Raw genomic sequence first — 21,662 nt, 5'->3', positions numbered from 1 at the left:
TGAACTTATCATTGTGTCATTTTTCATAGCATGGTTCTCTTTCTTCAAGCTTAGGTCTATAGCAGCTGCACATAGTATTATGCAATGTCTATGCAATAAAATGCCTTGGGAATAAAAGGTAGTTTTAACTTTTCAAACGGAAAAGGACAAAAAATAATTAATTCCTTAATAGTAACATTGATTTATTCATTTCCTGTGCTGAAGATTATGATATTTTTGTGCTCCTATTTATTTTAAGATATGCCCTTTTCTGTAACTGTGGTTACTCTTCCGACAGAGCATAGAAGCTATATCTTGAAAACAAGAAAAGGCACCGTTAGAAATAATTCAACATTCATGAGATATGGTGGTGCACCAAGAAACTAAACATTATCTCAATTCACAAGTATTATCCATGAGAAAAATTGCTAGAGTGCAAGTAGAAAAATTACTAGAGTGCAAGTATCCTCCAAAGTAGAAAGAATTCGAAGATTTTAAATAAAGGGGCTACCATTGGAATGATAAGTATAATGATTGCAACAGATCTACTTTAGTGACATAAAAAGGAAGATATCAAAATGGAGTGGAGCTGAACATCAAAAGTTTGGAAATATAACAGATTTGCTAGCAAGAAATTCACTGCAATGGATTTCATTATATTCAATTAAGAAGAAAGTCTTTAGGATTAATCACATTGTTAGGATTTGGTTGACGTTTTGAACCAACTAATGTGGTTCATTCTCAGGACTAGGTGAGAAATCCATCAATCGGAAGGAATAAATAGTAAGGATGCAACATTGACCAGAGTTAGCCGTTAAAACTCTGGGCAATGTTGCATCCTTACTATTTATTCCTTCTGATCAGTGGATTTCTCACCTAGTCCTGAGGATGAACCACATTAGTTGGTTTGAAACGTCAACCAAATCCTAGCAATGTGATTAATTCGAAAGACTTTCTTCTACATTATGGATCACAAAAGTCTTAGATCTAATATATTCAGTTTATTACAAAATGCTAGAATTGTTTCCTCAAGACCGTGGAAACTGCCACATTATTGAATAATACTTCCCTGGTGCTTCCATAGCATCATTTCATGTAATGATTCTTATACAAAAGTTAAAGTAATCTATCACAACTTTTTCACTTACTGTACAACTGGAAGTTGGAAAACCATGGACTAGATAAAATACAAGCCTTCAACCATGACCATCACTTCCATGATGCATTTTACAACAACACTTATTTGTATACAAGACCAATTTCAAACCAACCAACCACAATAGTTACCACCCCTCCCAACAAGCCTGAAATATAAAAATTTAGTTAACTAGATTAGAAATTATCTGAGGATCCTAGATAAACATTGTATATTAGCAGTCGGTAAAAATTAATAGGTCCACTCTTGAGGTAGGATGATCTTTGAAGATGTTGTCTGGATCAGAGACGAGACTGGATGGTAGGGTTTTTTCTAGTATACGGAGAATCCATTTTTAGCAAGGAAACTGCAATAGTCAATGGGTCTTCCAACATAGTTTGCTATGGAAGGGACTCCAGATGATGAAGTTAAAGCATTTGTAAAAACACAGATATTTAGCAGGTCAAGAGAGATTCACATATAGTAAATAAAGTCATAAAAAAATCACAAGGGGCACTAGACTTCACCCCAATAATTATGCAAAAGACCACGTTGTGTGCTTGGTTGAGAATTTGTCTTCCACATTGAGGTTCAATGCATGTACAATCCTGGTTGGAAGCAGAACTGTAGAACAACCTGAAAAAAAGAGTGTCCACGTTAAAATTTTGAAAATTAGTCAACACCTGTATTATCCTCATAGACCAAAAACTATATTTGACCAGGAACTTCAACACACATATATACACGAGCACACAAGATAAAAATAAACACCTTCACCGAACACACAACTTAAAGATTTAGCATGACCATGTAACAATGACCTTGATTTGGGCAATAGGGCAGTTCTCATATTATGACAGGCATAAAAGGACAGAACATCATTCAGTGAACATCAACAAATCGTGAAGAGGGCATGTTCAAAATAACGTAAAAATCTACTATGCTATCCTATACTATTCCATGAAGGTAAAATCAACTTGATGAGGTTATGAAAATCCAACTAGATCTCTGACTAGAGGAAAGGAATCAAAAATCCAACAAAAAAACGTAATGATAAGGTTCAAATCTCATTGGCCTTTGACCATCTAACAATAACGTTATAAAGATGTAAAATATAAAGATCTATAAATCTAATAAACACCGAACCATGAACATAGGTATGAGAAAATAGAAACTACATGTTTAAGTATAAAAATCAAACATGTTGCATGAACATAAATAAGTAAAGAGATTCTATTTGACAAATAGCATGATGGATAGGGAAAAAATACAAGCATGGGCAATGAACCCATATGATGGTCCTAATATTTACAAAACAATCGCCTTCTCCTCAACCATGAACAAACATAAAAAGGCATGTAAAGCCCATGAATTTGGCATAGAAAATACAGTTAACACCTTAGTGGGGGAAAGGCATTGAGGAATGAACTTTGTTTCAATGTGCATTGCACGGGAAGAAACATAAGCACTGACAATGATCACACTTGGCAATCCTAATCTTCAAGTTAAAAAAGTTCTTTTGACCTAAACCATGAAAACGAATTGAAGAGCATGTAAGGACCATCAACTGGGCATGCATATAGAAAATACAGTTACACCTTAGTGATAGAAAGGTGTAGAAGAGGATCTATAAATTTTTCAGTGACCATGAACAGATTATGAAAAGGGTATGATCAGAACAACATAACAATAGGACAACATATATAGACTTATCATATGAAAAAGGGAAACCCACCTGACGGGGCCATGAAAAACTAGCTTATCCTTGGCTAGTAGCAAAATATAATAAACCCAAAAACATGCACCATGATGTTGCTTAAATCTAAATAAAACCTTGACCATGAATTAAACAAACACACCTTAACCAGTATCTAACCATAACTAATTAGAGATTCAAACTATAATAAACAATAAATCTAATAACACCTGATTTTGAACAAAAAGATAACATATAAACTAGATGTCAGAGTAAACACATCTAACATATATAGCTGACCATAACTAGGAGATTGTATCTAAAGGCCACCACCATGAAAAAAGGGAAGGTTAATGCATGGGCAATGAACCATATGATTATATTGATCTTTGAAGAAAAAGGGAAAGATACTCTTTGACTTGGACCATGAACCAGCATAAAAACACAACTTTGCTGCTTAATTAGTATTTGAAATCATGAAACTTACTTGACTTCCTTCTCAGATCAAAGTTGCTTCCCGCCCTTCTAGGTAGGAAAACACCTGTACCTCTAGAATCTTTGTCTGAGCCATTAGTTCCAAGAAAAACTGCTCTCATACTAGTCCCACTATCTTGTTTCATAGGATGCCATGGTGGGGAACTGAACTCAGACCTTAACAAACAATTACCCACACTAGATTTGTTCCCTGGTCTGGTTTGCAAGCGCTGAACTTGCATGGGTTTTGCCTGCCTTCCCCATGCAGTTACATGGTTTTTCTTGGGTTGCCTATACTATTAAAAATATAGAAAAATAAAAGGCAAAACCCACTTGTTAGAAATAATACCCACACGCAAATCCAACTCTAGGATCCTATTGATCCAAACAATTTCCAGCCACAAAATCATAATTTCTAGCTGAATTGTGACATGAAAATACGCCAAAGTCTGAAGATGTTGGTGGCTAGAAAAGTTTTGTAGTTTGATGGCCAAAAAAACATGTTCATTAATCTGAATCATTCACAAGAAACCATGGTTGGAAATTGATTATAAACTTTTTAAAATATTCTCTCATTAAGCATGTTTGCAGTGTTTATATAGATCATCAGAGATTGATCAAATGTAGAATGTCAAACAAGAGAACGTTGCGGTGTTAATGGGAGAACATACTTATTAATAGATCTTGTGGACTGAAGTTTTTTCAATATGATAATATTATATATGTGGTGCAATCTTTATTAATTATTCATAAAATTGTAACATCAATATAAAACCATTAACCATGTCATGTTAAAAATGAAAAAATGAAAGAAAATAACATAAATTATGAAAATCATATGTTGGAAAGAGAGCAATACAATACATATATTAGAAACTCATAGATTGAAAAGCACAATATTTCTTGCAGAGAAAATAAAATCTTCTTTCATCTACAATTTTATCAAAGTCAAAAGAAGGAATCAAATATGTTTCTTACACATGGAATTAAAAAACCATTCAAATACTTATTAACAGTAAATTTAAATCCATTTAGAGGATACCAATACATAAGATCGTATGAAAAAGTGTGAAATCTGTCTAGCATAAGTATTGTCTAATATACAATGATACAATGATCTTAAATATATGAACTCAGAAATAAAAATATGATTATGCCATGCTTTCACACAAGTTTTTTTTTTTTTTTTTGTTGTAGCAAGAGCCAAACCTTCTATTTCATTAATTCAAAATAAATTTACATAATATACATCAAGCCGTTCATTAACAAGAACTTCTAACAAACAGTCCCTTACCAAAATAAAAAACCCCACACCCAACCCCAGGCTTAACCCAACCCATGGGAAACCAACTCATGTGTTTACCACGGTTAACCCCGGCCTCAAAAACCATGCCAAAGGTATTTAAACCCTTCCGGCCCCACAAAGAAACCCACTCCATCCCAACCATCAATCTGGGCGCCTGGATCCAATGGATAGGAACTATATCGCTCCCTCCAACACGACCGATCTTTAGTTCGCGATGAAGAGTGGTTTTCACAACACCCTCGGCCATGTGTTGAAGCCTCACTGGAATCACTGCCAAAAAAGTAAAACCGCTTACCATTCAAGCTGCACGCGATCACCAGAAGACCAGCCGAGGCACGGTTTCCACCAGAAAATGGCAAGGATAACAATTCCGATGACTGGAGAAACAAAACTCCCAACCATCCTTATCTTACTATGTACCCTGAATCCGAGATTGCCCTAAGAGGCCTAGGATACACTAGCTGGGAAAACTCCATTTGTGCTCGACACCCTCCCTCGATATCAAACCACTTCTCTGTCCTCTGCAGCTTGTTCATCGCAGAGAGCCTTTAAATGGTTCTGGGGCATTTCCTGCCACTTCTTCTCCAACCCGCAATCAGCATTGTTTACACCTTGATTGGCTAGAATGTCCGCTAGCTTATTGGCATTTCGACGCACATGATTGAAACTAACAGTACGAAGTCCCTGAAGGTGTACTTGAATTCTTTGATAAACCTGAATTAGTCTCCAATGATTAGAGACTTTCTCCGGTTTAGTACCATAGCTAATTCTTTTTACAGAGTTGATGGTTATTTCTGAATCCGCTTCTATAATGACATTTGAGCTATGGTTTTGAATTAGGATCTCCAAACATTTCTCCAGGGCCATTAATTCCACCATATTATTGGTGGCCTTTCCTAAATGGCTGTGGAAGATTAAGATGATACTGCCTTCTTCATCTCTTAAAACTCCTCCAAAACCAGCTGTTCCTGGATTGCCTTTTGAGGCACCATCAATATTGAATTTAAGATATCTTTTCGGAGGAGGTTGCCAGAAATACTTCTCTACATTCATAGCTATGTCCTTCTTTTCTAGTCCTTGGGGAATAATCTCTTACAATCCCAGAAGCTTGAGAGTTCTCAGCTCCATCTTTGAGGGAGGATTCTTTGGTATGTTGCAAACTGTGGTGCTGACTGTCTCCTTGATCTGATTCAAAATCAATTCATATAGCCACTGAGGGTTGGACTTTTCATTCTTAAAAATTCTTTTATTCCTTTCTTTCCACACATTCCAGATAATGAATCCTGGTGTGAAGGCCCAGGCCAAATTAAGTGATTCATTCTCTGAAAAGATCTTTCTCCAATTATTTAGGGTGTTAGTGATACTTCCTTTGTCCTTGTCTGTCTGTTTGAAAATATTGGAAAAAGAATCCCATAGCCAGGTGGTGAAAGGGCAATAGTTGATATTGTGCTCCATTTTTTCCTCCTGCTCTTCACAAAGTTGGCATCTGGAAGGACCCAAAACACCCCTTTTTCTAATATTGTCCCAAGTCAAGATTTTCTTATGATGTACCAGCCACATGAAAAGCTTGATCTTCATCCACCCTTGGTGATTCCAAAGGTGCTGCCAGGTTTTTCTTGGAACACTAGAATCAAGCCCAATGAGAATACCCTTTGCTTCCTTTAGATTAAAGGTACCTTTATTGTTGTTACCCCATCTCAATTGATCCTGCCCCTCTGTAACCAAGATCATCCTTTGTTTTAGTATGCTTCTTAGTGCCTCTGCTTCTATTTTTATGGGGTTGTCATCTCTGCAGTCAATGCTCCTCCAACTTCTCCACTTTCCCTGTAGATGAGAAATATCCCAGAAATCCTTTACTTTGTTTAACCCTTGGGAATCTGTTTCCTGTTTGAGACTTAAAAGGTTCTCTTTAATGACATAGATTCTTGTTGCCATTTGTCCTCCCAAAAGAGTTCTAGATCACCTACACTAATTTCCCAGAAATTGTTTTGTTGCACTATGCTTCTACTATCCCAGGCCCTGTTCCATATATAAGAGCCCTTTATGTTTCTTGACATTCTTATGAGATCATTAGCGTGCCAAGAGCTGGCATATTTTTCTTTCCAGATCCTTGCCCAATGGGCTTTTGGCTCTTGCACCCATCGCCACCAAAGCTTGGCTCCTAGTACTTTACTAAGAATCTCCTGATCATCTAAGCCAAGACCCCCATGGCTCTTGGGTTTGCAGATTTTGTCCTAGGAAACCAGGGCCCATTTCTTTTTTGTTTCCTCCTTACCCCACAGGAAATCTCTTTGAATATTCCTGAATTGCTCTAAAACACCTTTGGGAGCTGGGAGGGGTGATAACATGAAAACCAAAATGGATTGCAGAACTGCCTTTGTCAAAACCAGCCTGCCAGCCAAGTTCAAGGCTTTGAAGGTCCATTTTTTAACTTTATCCTGCAACTTATTTAGCACAGGTTCCCAGATACTTTTGAGCATTGGTTTAGCTGTGAGAGGAACTCCCAAATACTTTGAGGGGAGGGAGTCCCTTTGGAAGCCAAGGATTCTTGAGATATTTCTTTGAATAGCAATGTTAGTATTTAAGAAAAAAAAAATTGATTTTGAAAGATTGACTTCCATACCTGTTGCCATAGCAAAAACATTAAGGATTTGATTGTAGGCTGAAGCTTCTTTGACTGTGGGGATTCCTTGCAACATAGTATCATCTACAAATTGTTGGTGCATTAGTGTCTGGCCATCCTCAGTCACTTGAAGACCCTTGATTTTGCCCATGGCTTTGGCTTGCTTGATAGACCTCCCAAGTCCTTCCATCATGAGGATGAAGAGAAAGGGAGAGAGCGGGTCTCCCTGCCTAAGGCCTCTAGAAGGATTGAAGATCTCTGAGGGAGAGCCATTAACCAAGATTGAAAGGCTGGAAGTAGCCACCAGAGCCATAACCCATCTGACCCAATTGTGATTGAACCCAAAGGCCATGAGTACCTTCTTGATGTAAACCCAATTTACCTTGTCATAAGCTTTGGCAATGTCTAGTTGCATAATCATCCCAGCCTGCTTTTTTCTAGTGAGAGAGTGAACCACTTCATGGGCTTGAATAATGTTGTTCAAAATTTGTCTACCCTCCACATAACCTGATTGTTCCTCCGACACTAAAAAAGGAAGGAGAGGTTTGAGTCTGTTAGCCACTACCTTGGATATTATCTTGTATACTACATTGCATAAAGCTATGGGTCTGTACTTATCTGCTGTTTGAGCTGAGTCCTGTTTGGGTATCAGGGAAATGAAGGAGGTGTTGAGGGCTTTCAGGATAGTTTTACTGCCCCTAGAATCCTCTACAACATTCAAAATATCCAGTTTGACTATGTCCCAACAAGCTTTGAAGAAATCCACATTAAAACCATCCGGGCCAGGTGCTTTGCCATTCTTCATTTCTTTGAGGATCTCGCTGACCTCCTCTTCAGTTACTGGTCTGTTAAGGTTAATATTGTCTTTTCTGGACACCAACTTAGGGATATATCTTGTAATTTCCTTAATGGATTGCTCCCTATCTGTGTTGTTTTCTTGGGATATGTTTCAAAAATGCTGAACAAGCACCGCTTTGATGTCCTTATGTGTGTTCTGAAACTCCCCATTCCTATCCTTTATCGCCGAGATTCTGTTGAATGCTCTATTGGCCATAGTGGATCTATGGAAAAATCTTGTATTGCGCTCTCCTTCTTTGAGCCATTGCACTCTGGACTTTTGCCTCCAAAATATTTCCTCTTGTTTACATAGGTTCTCCCATTCATGATGAAGTTTATCAGCCTGCTCATTTTTGTCTTTGTAAAAGCCATCTTTGATCAGTGCCTGGTTGAGTTCCTGAATTTTGGTTTCCACTGATTTTTTGTCCACAAAAATGTTACCGAAATCCTTCTTATTCCATTCTTTGAGTCTAAACTTAATGTGCTTTAGTCTTTTATGAAGGAGGAACATTTTTGATCCTTGAAGTTGCAAGTCCTCATTCCACCAATTTCTGATATTACTCAAGAAATCTGGGTGGGAGAGCCAGATATTCTCGAATCTGAAGGGTCTGTTTCTGGGAGCATCCAAACCCTTGATTTCCAATTGAATTGGCCAGTGATCTGAACCTCCAAAGGGCAGAATTCTTGCTGTAATTTCTTTATCTATAAGCATAAGCTCCTCTGATATCATGAACCTGTCTAACCTAGAGGCTACCTGTGCTTCCCCTCCTCTCTTGTTGTTCCAAGTAAAAATGCCATTTCTCGAGTCTAAGTCAACCAATTTCATATTATTTGTGAATGATTGGAACGCCAATGAGTCTTTGTTTAGCGCTATGTTTCCTCCTTTCTTTTTTGAAAGAGATTTGATCATATTAAAATCCCTTCCCATGATCCAAGGAATACTAGCCTGTTTGTTCCTTAGATTAATGAGGGATTCTAGCAATTTGAGTTTATCATCTATTCTTTGCGGACCATAAACATTAGTGACTAGGAAGGTTTCAGAAACCCCTACTGGTTGAATGACTACTGATAAGTAATTTCTGGATGCCTCTGCATCTATTACACTAATTTTTTGGGGGTTCCAGAGAGTGAGAATGCCCCCAGCTGTGTTCTCTGCTTTAACTTCTAAAAACTCAAATCTATTGAGCCATTTGCTATGGATTAATTTTATTTTCTAGATGGAACACTTCATTTCCTGGATGAAGATCATATCCGGCATATCTTGTTTCATTCTAAAACTGAGCATTCGTTGCTTTCTTTTACTACCTAGACCTCTTATATTCCAAGATGTAAACTTCATAATTAAAGATTTGTAAAGGAGTAACTGGTCAGGTCTTTCATCTTACCCGAGTCTATCATCAGTTTTCCACACTCCATCAAAAGCTCCTTCTGCTTTTTTCTGCCCCTTTTCTTTCCTGCATTTCTGGTAGCTAATCCTGGAGTTGATTTCATTGTTTTCACACCTTTGCACTCCTGCATGTCAATGATTTTTCCTTTATCTGTCCCCCTTTCCTGAGTTTTCCACAAAAACAACTGTTGTATTCTATTGCATTCATCTTGAGGTAATGAATCTATTCCCACCGTGGTTCCCTGCTTTAGGAATCCTTCCAGATCTAGGTGTTCTTTATCTAGAATTTCTTGCAGTTCATGATCCTCCAGATCTATTTCACTCTGGGTCATTTCCTGATCCATCTCTAGCTCTGTTTCCTTCATCATGGTTTCTTCCTTATTATTAGTATTTTGTGTTGGATTGAAGTTTTCTTCCTTCTCCTTTTCATTAGGGTCTTCCTCCATAGATTGGTCTTCATTGGGCGTCTCTTCAGTCTCATCCAGAGCTTGGAACTTATTCTGACTGGCCTTTTGCCCCTCATTATGTTGCTGCTTTGTGTCTTTTTTACCACCTTTTCCTCTGCTTGCCACTTTCTGAAAGCTTTTAGTATCCTTCTTTGTATTTAGTTTTCTTTTGTCTTCTACTTTACTGAGAGGGCAGTCTCTAATCAAGTGTCCATGTTCATGGCATTTACGGCATCTAAATGGAATATGCTCATAGTCCACCGTTTGCACCCATTCCTCATCTAAAACTTCCAATATAACTTCGTCAGGAAGAGCTTCTGAAAGATCCATCTCCACACAAATCCTTGCATAGGAAGTATATTTACCCCTTCTGGTGGCTTCTGAGGCTTTGACAAAACGACCTAGTTTGTTGCCAATGGCCGCAAGTGATTCATTTTGCCAATAATCCAAAGGTAGAGAATAGAGCCTTACCCAGACAGGAACTAAAGTGAAAGTCTCCCACTCTGGAACAAAGTTCATCACCCAAGGCCGCATATAGAGACCAGCTGCTGCAAAAAAATAGGGTCCTCCTTCGAATATTCTATCTTTGTCTTCGATGTTTGTAAACACCACGGTGAAGAATCCCTTTGACCCAAGATGCAGATCGATGTTGCCTTTAGGTTTCCAGTGATACTTGATCCATGTCTGCAGAGCCTTTTCAGTGGGCCATAATCCCATGAATTTGCATATTATGGCGTAAGTCTCCATATGTTCCTTGTGCTCCTGTAGTGCAGGATTATTTAATACTACTCTTGGAGTGATTTTCGTTTTGGATCTGCACGAAGCCTTTTGTTTTGTTTCCCTTGTTCCTTGGTTTTTGTCTTCTTCCTCCTTGTCCTTTTTGATGCTACTCTCCTTGGAATTTTCCCCATGTGTCTCCTTTTCATTATTTCTGCTTTCTTCCTCCATTGAACCTCTGACATTACCAAGATGTGACTTGTCTCTGCTGGCCATGGCATCTTTGTAGGAGGGAGTGGAGCTCCCTCCTCTGCGATCCTCCATTAGGGTCAAACTCAGAACCTCTCAAAAACCCTGTGCATTTTCCACTTCCCCTGCCCACTCACCGCTCCCTCAAAAATTGGCTTTCACACAAGTTATCTTAGCCATGACATAAGTATTTTGTGTTTAACAAAGTGAATTTGAATATCACATAAGGATAATGCTACCAATATGATAATATTGGTTGTGTAATAGAGTCCCTGGTCACGTGCAAGTTCTCCTCTTCTGTTTTGAGCTTCTTTCCTCATGAGTGCCCATAACACTTCTTTTCAGGACTACAAGAACTAGCTGGCTCTCCATCATAATCCCATAGTTTGAAGATGTTCCAGGCATAGTGTTGCATATAAGAAGATGCTGCAAATAGTAACAAAACAGTAAGAAGCTTGCACTCATCAATTGAGTACAAGAAAAATACTGAGAATCAAAATATATAAATCATATATCTATATATTGTATTTATTTTTATATGTTTTTTCAAAACCCAGAATTGGTTCTAGTGACATGGAAGTTACGATACCTAAGAAAATGTTGTTTGTTGGTATTTTTTTTTTTCACTAGAGTTGAAGCCCTTCCATGGATAATTAGTCATGGTAGAAGATGATGCTTCTCCACTTGTTCTATAGTTACCTAGAAAAGTGTCATATGTTAGCGTAATGAAATTTGCTAGAGCACCAAGGTATATGTGTGCACACAATGAAATAGAGTGTCAAATGTACCTGGCATGGTAGGTAAGGTTGGATGGTCTTGCATCTCCCTTTGGTCTTGGGTTATTTCCATGGTTGGGGATTGTTGCATTTCTATAAAAATAAAAATACCACATGTTAAAGAATGGTGATGGTTAAATACTTAAATCTAAAACCATGACTCTATTCAACACATGAAACTAACCTGGAACCATAGATAGGGCATTATTTGATCGATGACGTCCTTGCTTATTGAGGTATCGAAACTCAAATGGTTCATATTTTGATGGATCAACATTTAAATAAATTTCCAAACCATTTTTTTTCTTTTGCTTCTTCTTTTCTTTGTAGGGCTAAGGAAACACTTCTTCCTCTTCAAAGATGGATCAAGAGAACCCAACCCAGGCGTGAAGTCAAAATCAATAACATGAAAATTATTGGCTTCATCCAACATTTTTTTAAGCATACCAGTCAACTGGTTTGTCTTCGTCAAAGTATTAGGAGGGTTATCTAAAATGAGATGTGCATAGCTAAACAACTCCTCCCTTGCCAAATGAAGTGCCTCAGTATCTGCATCAACAATATTTGTAGCATCGACATCTACATCATGGTTTTGAGGCTCTATATTGATCTCAGGTGGGTCATTTCATATGTTACCCTTTGCATGTTGATGAAGCAATGGATTTGAATTATCCGAGTGGAAATACAACCAATTAACCTTTATGGCATGCTTGCAAATGTTTCCATGGATATACCATGGACATTCACATGTTATAAATCCGTACGATATTAGGTGACAAGGTATTTTTACCTTGATCTGTCTGACTTCTCACCCAGTCATCATGGGTTATGCTCTCATGAGGATAACAATCCATATCCAAAATTTTTCTTGCTCGTTCCACTATTGATTCTAGCTACTTTTCTCTCTTGTAGTTTTTTAGAAATCCTTCTTCTTTTAAGATTTCCTTGTATCGATAACAAGGTTCAATTGTTGTTAGTAGCACATGCAATAAACAATCCATCCTCTAGACACATTTTTTCCCTCTATCAGATAGAAATGTTGTTTTTAGGTAACAATGATATGACTCAACAACATTATTGGTCTCCTGATTTGCATGAGGAAACTCCCAACAACCTTTCACCCACGTACCTAATTGCAAATAGAACCATGTCAGTCTCACTATATCACCTTTATAGATGAAGAAAAATGCATATAATACGAAAAATTTGTTTACTTATGAATCTTATCTCTAGTGACACAATTCTTGTGGAAATAGTCTAAGAACTTCTCTTCATCTGCAAATTTGATAAAAAAATTGATTGATTGCATCTTCCACTTCATAATTGGGAGCGTGTTTCATGATGAAACTTAACTCATTGAACATCTCATTGGCTTTTATGGAACTAGTAGCCAACCAATTGACATTTTCTAACCAAGCCCTCCGTACATGCCAAACACATAAGCTCACATCACAACCTATGATCCTCCTACCATATTCAATGCATTTTAGTGTGCTATTTTTATAAAAAAATAATGCAAGTTTCGTTATATCATGACAATGTTAAAGTTACCTCAAGGCAGTGATTTCAGCCAGTGCATCATCAACCATGAAAGCATTGACTTTCCAATTAGGATGGGTTTGGAAACACTTGTGCATGAGATTCTCCAACCATTTGCAATATCATCTGATGTGTTTCGTAATGCCACGACCCATGCAACTGGAACCTTGCTTTGTTGTTCATCAAATGCCACGAGTGTATACAACTGATAGTGTCATATTCAACATTACATAAAGTCAAATACAAGTTATTAATCATTCTGAATGTATACAACTTAAATAAATATATTTAATCAATCATTGGAATCTGACTTACCCCATATTTATTTGTATTAAATGTTGAATCCATGGCTATTAAGCTATTGTGTGATAGTTTAACCATTGTCTCCAACATCCACTTTGTTTGAATCCCTATTATAAAAGGGACATCCACACCATTAGGCTTTTGGTAAAAGAAAAAATCTTCTCGATGCTTTTGATACCAAAGGTTTACACTCATTTCATCCTTTTTGTGAAGCTTATAATTTCCCTTCGCCAACCTATTATAGATATTTACAATATATTTCCTGCATAAGAATAAATCTCTATCTCAAGTTGCCACATCCATGTCAACATGTTTCTTAATGTGGGTTCTATACACTAAATCAATGGGCACTCCCAAAAAGAAACAACTCTCTACATATGCAACAATGTCCCTTGAAAGCTTTGGCCTATGCAGGATTCTGGTCTCACTTGAAGTGTCACATTAACCATGACAAGCCCAACCTTCCCCATCTTCATGTTCATACATATTGAAAGTTAGTATTGCTCTATCAAGAATTTCATACATAACGTTCACAATAAAATGGGATTGGCAACCCCTCTTCTGCATAAATGAGGTCCTTCGTTTAGCTGAAGGATCTCCTCTTTTGTCCTCTAGGCCGAATGAACAATGATAACTACACCAAAAATTTCAAATCTTAGTACATACAAACAAAGATAAATGTGGTTTCAAAATATCTAAACAATACATTTTTTAAATACTCACATTAAATATTGTAATGCAGCGGTAGCTCTTTGCTTTGGTTCTTTGTTTGTTTTTCGTGTGAATTTACATGGAGCAATAGGATTTTATTCCTCTCCTTTGATAAAGTCAAAAATTTGTCCTAATGGGATTATGAAAAATCGATCAATACTATTATTTTTTTATTTATTTCTGTCCAAACCAAGTCTTTACTCGAGAAGGCCATTTTGCCTTTGAGGTCTTGCACCTCAAGATCCATGATATATTGCCATTTGCTTCGCTTGCCCATTTTGAATTGATCTGGTCAAACAATATGCAAGGACATCAGAACTGAGCTTTCAAGCTTAGCAATTTATCCAACATATATATAAATATAAAACCTCTTTTATGTTTTTTTTGAGGTCTGAAATATCAATCACACTTAGTTCAATATTAGAAAAAATCGAATGTCTTCAGATCTGTATTCTACTCAATAGGAATTTTCCTACACAATAAGTTATTTCTCCCTATAATTATAATGTTTGTGCAAGCCTAAAGAATAGGCTTCATGCATATGTCATATTCATAAAAATAGATAGAATATCATAACATACCTCATTTTTGCTCATCTGAGATGATTAGAAGCTCAAAAGAAACAATTATGTTGACTGAGCCAATGACTAAGTCTATGATGGAACTAATATGTTTGATACATATTAATTCTATACACGTTGAAAATTAATTTCCAAAATATGTAAGTTGTTGGGCAGCGGAGGCCCCGCGTAACGGTTTTGGGGCTTAAAACCCACAAGTTTTGATAATGGTAGTGTAAAGGTTTCACGAAGCACGTGGAGCGTGAATTGTAATAAGTCAAGTCAAAGGGTTGTCCGCCCGAAAATAATGTAAATTAACATAGAATGTGTCAGCCTACCCGTGGTCCACGGACCATGGGAATGTATAAATAGAGCGAGGCTCTAAGTATAGAGGGAAACTTTTTGGTTAGATCGAAAGTGTTATGGGTTTATGAATGCAAGATTACTCTGAGTCTGTAAGTTCAAGTCGTGGTAGGTAGTAGTTAGAGTAGGCTCTGCAGCTATGTGCGTAGAGGCCTGGTAGAGTCCGCAACTGTGTGCGTGGACCCCTGCAGCTGAGTGCGCATGGCGAATTTGGATTGTACTGAAACAGAAGATTAATATAAGATAAGTGTTTCGGAATTGTTGTACATCTGGTTGCAAATCTATATGTTTGTTCTTATGTTATGATTTTATGCATATATTTAAGATTTATGGTTGCGCGTGCTGGTTATAACTATTGAATGCTTGATTAAGACCCCAAGAATTAGATTAGATCTATAATAACTGCAATAATAATAAGGAAGGGCTCTGTCACAGAGCTATGCGAAGGCCTGACAGCTATGCAGAGCAGTGCGAGTGCGCAGATCGGTTCACGACCCATCCAGACCTCATCAAGACATCCCTAGGGTGCAAAAACCTGGTTCCAACACTCTCCCATACTACCTCGGGTGAGACTTCAGTTCGCGCTCTGCGGATTGTTGCCGAAAGGGCCAGTAGTGCGGGATTTGTTTGGCTAAAACACTTTTGAGCATGGGTCAGGCCCCAATAAGCCAACAAATGGTTTCGTTGCCAGGACCGGGATCTGCCTAAGGGATGTCTGATGTGGGAACACTGGAACCCTACGAAGAAGGAAATTGAAGATTGGTTGGATCAGAAGCTTCATGAGTTCGTGATACAGGAAAACAAAACTCCGTAGATATCCGAGAAGAGGTGGTTGGATCGCTACATATACATGGAAATCCATGAGATCTTCTTCGCGACCTTCTCATTAGAGATATACGATTGGATTGCGAGGCTAACTGACAGCTAGGGAAGGTGCAAGCTTGATCAACCGATAGTGTGGACTCCCGAGTTGGTGCGCAGGCTAGAGGCCTCTGAATTTAAGATCGCGTGGGCCATAGATCATTGGCTAGATTGGATAATAGGAGGGTTTATCTCTGAATTTGTGGTAGACACAACTATTAGCTACAGCGAAGCAGAAAGACGTTTTCTCAAGGGACCGCGAGGTAAGTACATCAAATCGTTGAATACCTGGATTAAGATGTTGTTATGTGAAAAACGGGTGATGCAAATCCATTAATAAGTGGGACGACATGGAGCGGAAGGGCCTACAAAGGTATCGAAGGGTTAGGAAACAGTCCGTTAATTTTTCCTCCACGAGCGGGTGAGGAAGAGTGCACTTGGGCTTCTCCAAGGAGTGCTATCAGTTTGATAAGGCAACGCATTCTACAACTATCATCCCTGCTAACACCACCACTTGCGTCACCTCCTTCACCTCCATCCTCGCCCACACCACCTCCACCAAACCAGTGGTTTAGCATGGCGAGCACAATCAAGTTGCCTGTGTTCAGAGGAATAGGGAGCAAAGATACAGATCAGTTTTGGTTCGTAGTAAGAGCAGTGTGGGAAGCGCACAGAGTTATGGATGATAACATTAAGAAAGCCACCTTGGTAAGTGCGCTGCAGGACAGTGCGCTGACCTGGTATATCAAGCACTCGAATGATCATACGAATGCCGGGATAGCGAAAATCCAGATTGCATAAAATAAAGAATTTAGCTGGTCGAAATCGGAGATGCAGTCGATCATCAGATTCAAGGAGATTGCAATGCTTCCAGGAAAAACCCCCTAGGATTTGGATCAAAGACTGAAGAGCACGATCCGTGAGGCTAACATGATGCTGACGGATGGGCAACTCTGTGCGTGATTTATGGCGTCTTCGACACCACATTTGAGGAAAACACTATCACAGCAGAAGCTTTCAACCCAGGCAGAAGCATTGGAAATAATGATAAGGTTGCATGAAACTCCAATACAAGATCCTAAGTTGGGAGTCCAACAGATCCACACGCAACTACAAAACGTATGCTTGGAGATGAAAAGTTTGAAACAGGATAGGGTGCCTTGACCAGAAGCGTGCGAAGAAGTATGGTGCATAAAATGTAAAGGCTAAGGCCACGATAAGGATCACTGTCTAGTATTCGCGAACTATTTGGCTTGGGGGGGACCAACGCCGTTGAGACTAGAGGCATAAGCAAGGCCGAGTGCGGTGCCCGTGCTTTGGTGCACGATCTGTCAGGTGGGAGGAAAGCACACAACGAATAAATGTCATCTGTTTTAGAAGTTTACATAGACCCCCAGCAGCTATTTTGCAATTTTTGTAGATCAGTAGGCCACGATGAGCAAAACTATCGAAGTTGTGAATTGCTAATGGACCAAACACCTGCCTACCAGATGCATATGGAGACGCAAGGCCTCGATCCAGTCGCGGGGATGATGCGTGCTTGATTTCAAGGGCGAGGTCAAGGATGAAGGGGAATGGGGCTAGGGAGGGGTCGCAGATAGCTAATCTGTTATAGCTACAAAGGACCAGGGCACTACGCTCGCCACAATACCAACCCAACTAGAATATCTTGTTCGTACTGTGATCAGTTTGATCATGAAATGATAGATTGTCCCACACTGATAACACTGTAGATACGTGAGAAAAGGGTAGCACAAACTATGCCGACTCAGAATATCCAAATGATGAGGTCCGAACAGTGTGAGGAAGACCCCGACGTAAACATGATGCTTAGAAGCGGCGCAACCAAAGGGGAAGATAAGGGGAAAAAACCTAAGTGAAATACATGGGTTAGCAAGGCTCCTACAAAGCAACCCGAGTTTGACTTGGAACACGCAAAGGAGACATTTATGGAAGCTAAGAAGAGCTTTGTGGAGGTCTCTACTTCAGGTAAAAAGGATCAACCCAAGCCGGAAATGGATCCTTCTATGCTAACTACCTTTTTAGAGACATGTATGAAACTACTGCGTGATAATAAGGCAGTTAAAGGACTACAAGAGTTGATCGCTAGGTGGGCAAAGTCACGGGAACCGTGCGTAGTTCGAAAAATGGGGATGCATGCTTCGCACACCGGAAGGGAAATGTGGTTGACAACACAAATTGGCGAATATGAGATGGAGCAGGTAATCTTAGACCTGGGTTCGGACGCGAACGTATTACCAAATCAGACTTGGGAACGCATGGGCAGGCCCGCATTATAGTGGTCTCCTATTCAATTATGAATGGTGAACAAAGAAAGGATCTTGCCCATGGGAAGATTGATAGGAGTGACAGTGGATATCGAAGGTACGAGCGTGCAGAAAAATTTCGAGGTAATAGAGATTGTAGATGATAGTAACCCTTACCCTGCATTGCTAGGAATAGACTAGGCCACAGATATGAATGGAGTCATCAACCTGAAAAAGTGGAAAATGATTTTCGAGAAAAAGTCCCTATGTGTGATAGTTCCACTGGATCCTGCTGAAGGAGAACATTACACAGAACCCATGCGCAATGATGGAAGTGATGAGAAGTTAGATTGTATCTACAAAATAACCGTGCAAAACCAGGATTGGCTAAATCCGACTGTATATGGAAGGTTCTCGTAGGAGCGCGCAGAGTCCTGTCTTTCAGAGTTAAATGAAGAAGATGAGCAATGGCACAATCGTTTGAGTGAAGTGACAATGCTAAATTGTAATAAGATGACCAAATCACTGCATTGCATAACCACCCAGGCTCGAGATCTAACGACATATGATGGACTGACAGCGGTGGATGAATTATTGAGCAAGTTTGAGAGTGCAGTACTAGAGCACCAGAGGTTCAATGCATTAAAGTAGGTGCTGCGTGCAACACCTGCACATTGGTGGGGAACACATGAAGGAAATTTTGAAAACTGGCGTGATTGTAGAAGGATGATGTAGCTAAGGTTTGGGAAGTCGAAACTACGAATAACTGAGAAATACGATGGACATGATAACCTGCACATACACGTCGCAAAATGGACCAAAGCCTATGGCGAAGAGCCCCAGCCTGAATGGGTACACTTATTTTATCATACCCTTGATGTCATCCCAAGAAACTGGTATATTGAGACAGAACTCCGACATGGGACAAGCGAATGGGATATCTTGCGTGAAGGATTTTTATTAACGTTCTTATTTGAGGACCAATGGACGGATACTGTTGACGATGCGCTGCAGTTTGTGAAAGCCGCCATTTTCAAAATACCACAGGAACTAGAAGAAATAGTTCACCCAGTATGGTCACATCAGTTAAAACATGCCCCATAATGTTACAACATGCAAGTGGAGGATGATGATGATGACCCCCGAAACATTAATTTTCCGAAAACAGAAGGGAATTGCGAAATTTGTGAACCATCGATCGAGGACCCCGACATCACCGCGCCACTAAAAATGAAACAAGTGAACATTGGTACAGATGCGGAGCCAAAGTACGCAACGCTTGGGGACTATTAGGACGATGCCACGATGGATAAGGTCATCGAGTTATTTCGCGAATATCAAGACTTATTCACGACCAAAATAACAAAGTTAAAAGGGATCCTCGGTGACCTAGGGATGATGAAGATAACTCTGAAACCGGAAACGAGGCCAGTTAAGCAGCATCCTTACTGTTTGAATCCGAAGTATAAGGAAAAGGTTCGTGAAGAATTGGACAAAATGCTTGTAGTAGGAATTATTGAACCTGTGGAAGAGTCTGACTGGGTGAGTCCTATGATAGTGCAGGAGAAAAAACAGAAGGGTGAAATTTGAATCTCTGTGGACCTCCAAAAACTGAATGATGCCTGCGTTCATGACCCATTCCCGACCCCATTTACAGATGAAGTCCTGGAGAATGTTGGTGGACAGGAAGCGTACTCATTCACGAATGGGTTCTCAGGGTACCATCAGATCAAGATCACACCTAAAGATAGAAGCAAGACCACCTTTGCGAATGAATGGGGATGTTTTCAGTACAGTGTTATGCCCTTGGGTTGAAGAACGCGCCATCGATATTTTCGCACATAGTAGTGGCTGCGTTCAAGGAATTCATTCATAAGTTTTTGGAAGTTTATTTTGATGATTGGACTATATTTGGGCTTGTCAAGAAACATGTAGTGAGCTTACGGTTGATGCTGGATACGTGTCGAAGACACCAAATTGAGCTGAATATTAAGAAATGTACATTCCTTGCCCCTTTTGGAAACTTGCTCAGCCATGTAGTATGCAGACAAGGCCTGATGGTAGACCCTATGAAGATTTTTGTCATACTCAATCTGCAAGCGTCGCGCAATGTCAAACAACTCCGTACCACGTTGGGACACATTGGCTACTATCTAAATTTTATTAAGGGCTATGCACAAATCACGACACCAATGGAAAAACTATTGAAAAAGGATGCTACATATTGTTGGAATGATGATTGTAAGAAAATTCTGGAGATTCTCAAGGAAAAGATGGCATCCGCCCCCATTTTGGTTTTCCCAAAATGGGACATCGAATTTCATGTACATGTTGATGCATCGTGTATCATGTTGGGCGCTATACTCACGCAGGAAGAAGCGAAAGGAATTGGTCACCCAATCGCATTCACAAGTCGACGATTGTCCAAAACTGAAAAGAACTACTCCATTACTCAGTGTGAGGGGTTGGCGATGGCATACGCGCTCTAGAAATACCGCCACTATCTACTCGGTGGGCACTTCAAAATGTATACCGATCACTTCGCGTTGAAATACCTGGTGAACAAGGCTGTGTTGGGGGGCGCATTTGTAGATGGTTGTTACTGTTTCAAGAATATGATTTTGAGGTCATCATAAAGCCGGGACACCTAAACAGAGGCCCAGATCGCCTGTCCTGAATTGAGAACAGTGAGGAGCCAACAAATTTGGAGGAAGGACTATCTGATGCACAGCTCTATGCAGTGTGTGTCGTGGATGGCCACTTCGAGGATATAATCCGCTTCTTAAGCACAAGGACCGCACCACAGGGATATTCAGTTTAGCAGAAGAAATAATTGGTGGTACACGTGACAAACTTTACTGTTATCGTGGGGCACCTCTACAAAATGGGAAACAATGAAATATTACGAAGATATGTACTTGAATTTGAATGAGGATAGATCCTCGCAGAAGCACATGGGGGGGTTGCAGGAGGACATTATGCAGGAAGGGCGACAACACAGAAGATTCTTCGCGTCAGACTATGGTGGCCAACCCTACATCAAGACTTAAAAGCGTACTGTCGGGCCTGCGACATATGTCAACGGACTAGGAAACCACCGCGAAGAGATGAGATGCCACTCAATCCATAGATGACGCTGCAGCCATTCAAAAAATGAGCCATAGACTTTGTGGGGCCTATCACCCCTCAAGGGAAGACTGGTGTGCGCTATATCATCACTGCGACAAAGTATTTGACTAGATGGGCGAAAGCATAGCTGGTTAAGGACTGCACGGCCATTACAACTACGAAATTTTTATTTGACAACGTCTTGACGTAGTTTGGATGTCCGAAAATTCTAATGAGTGACTGTGGAACACACTTCCTAAATGAAACTGTCAATGCACTTACTGAATAATTCCAGGTGTATCATCAACAAATCACGCCGTATCAT

The sequence above is a fragment of the Pinus tabuliformis genome, chromosome 1_2 (assembly GCF_031772625.1).
Source record: "Pinus tabuliformis cultivar Carrire ecotype Pingquan chromosome 1_2, CPIR1, whole genome shotgun sequence".
Classification (NCBI taxonomy): domain Eukaryota; kingdom Viridiplantae; phylum Streptophyta; class Pinopsida; order Pinales; family Pinaceae; genus Pinus; species Pinus tabuliformis.
The sequence above is the reverse complement of the archived record's forward strand: the minus strand, read 5'-3'. Positions refer to the sequence as shown.